The 1,876-nt window shown below is 36.2% G+C and overlaps 1 pseudogene; it reads left to right on the top strand.

Annotated features, from left to right (window-relative positions):
• The first annotated feature begins 268 nt into the window (after positions 1-268).
• On the top strand, positions 269-1,281 carry LOC149400934 (non-specific lipid transfer protein GPI-anchored 14 pseudogene; annotated as a pseudogene).
• The last annotated feature ends 595 nt before the right edge of the window (positions 1,282-1,876 follow it).

Raw genomic sequence — 1,876 nt, forward strand, 5'->3', positions numbered from 1 at the left:
GGAATAAGGAATCCCATTTTTCAACGCGTAAGCAATTAACAAGGGTTTTCCCATGCCCATACATCGTAATAAATGGCTGCTGCATCACAAAACACTAGACGATCACATGTGAATGGTGTTGTCAATTCATACAAAATACCACAAGGCCAGGGAAGCTTATAAATACCAAACCAAATCAACATACAATAAACATCAACCAAAGAGAGAATTAATACAATCGTGTAGTACGTAAGACCTCCAAAGAGATACATAGATACATATACATAAAATGGGAATCAGCGGCAAGAAGGTGATCATGATTTTAGGAATCACAATAACAGCCATATTTATAATGGCCTCGGCTTCGAGTGAGGCCGATGAGAAGGAGTGCGCGGCAGAGCTGGCGAGCCTAGCTTCTTGTATCCCTTATGTGAGCGGAGAGGCCAAAAAGCCCGTGCCACAATGCTGCGAAGACACGAAGAAAGTGAAGCAGTCAAAGCCAAAATGCTTGTGTGTCCTCATCAAGGAGAGCTCTGACCCTTCAATCGGCCTCCCCATCAACACCACTTTGGCTATTCAAATGCCTTCCGTTTGCAACATCGACGCCAAAGTCTCCGATTGCCCAAGTATTATTATTAATCCTAACCTCTCATTTTCTTACTACTATGATAGTACAAAATACTCATTTGAAACTTATTAATTAACAAAATAGTCAAAGTTTCAACTTTTCAGCAAAGTAGCCAAATTTACGTTTTCAAAAAAAATTTGACAGTCAAGATTAAAAATTTTGGCGATTACTATAAATAATTTATCACTTAAAAAAAATTAATCTTGGGTTAAAAAAAAATTAAATCAGATTACTGCACATTTTGGCTATTTCACTAAATTAAGATCAACATTGACTATTTTGCAAATTCATAATTTTAAATTGACTATTTAGCTACATCACCCTAAATAAATTATTTTGACGTGGCTTGAGAAACAGGCAACAAACTATATTGTCATTATTATAGTACTCAACAATAATGGGCTTTTTTTCTTCTATCTTTTTCAGGTATTTTAAATCTTCCGCCAAACTCTCCGGACGCGAAGATATTCAAAGAAGCGGATTCAGATTCCACCACGTCATCAACTACTGATTCCTCAAACAGTACTCCTATTAGCACTTCGTCGTCGACGTCATCGTCTAAGTCTGATTCAAATCCGGCATCAAACAGCGGAATAAAATCCAAGTCCATTGACACAATAACTTTGTCGATGATGCTTATGATGATGGGTTCCATGGCATTTTTGTTCCCCTGATTATGTTTCCATATAATAAATATCAACTGTTCCTCCTTCTAGTTTTCTTCACAAAAATAATAGACAGTTGAGATTTGTCTCCCTTTGCCAGGAAAAAATTGAAGGAAAAAAAAAATCAGTAGGAATAATGTAGCCAGGCTTGTCTTTAGTTATTTCTTAAATGTATAATATAGTTGCTACATGTTTATATAGCAGCTAAAAAAATGAAACTATCGACTAGTTATAATAAAATATATCATGTAATCTTAGCCAAAGTATCACTTCTAAAAAAAAACACCCAAGAATACAAACTTCAAACATCTTCTAAAAGCAGATGATAAGAGCTCAAGACAAAAATGATTCAAACCTAGAACCAGATGATAGTACGTACAACGTGTGTGAATTCCTTATGAACGGAAGATAAAATCACACTCATTTTCGAGAAACTCATTGGCTCTTTTAAAATACCTCCAGAGGTCAATGGAAGAACCACAACGCTCGAGGACCACCATTCGTGGACGAAAGAAACTGTAAGATGAGTGAATCATCTTCAGGACACACAAACCACCAAAGTAAAGTGGACAATACTGTCGAGTCCAGACAAAAGTGCATAAAA

This window comes from Urtica dioica, chromosome 4 (genome assembly GCF_054948205.1).
Source record: "Urtica dioica subsp. dioica isolate 48M chromosome 4, U.dioica_male_clone48M_v1_H2, whole genome shotgun sequence".
Lineage (NCBI taxonomy): Eukaryota > Viridiplantae > Streptophyta > Magnoliopsida > Rosales > Urticaceae > Urtica > Urtica dioica.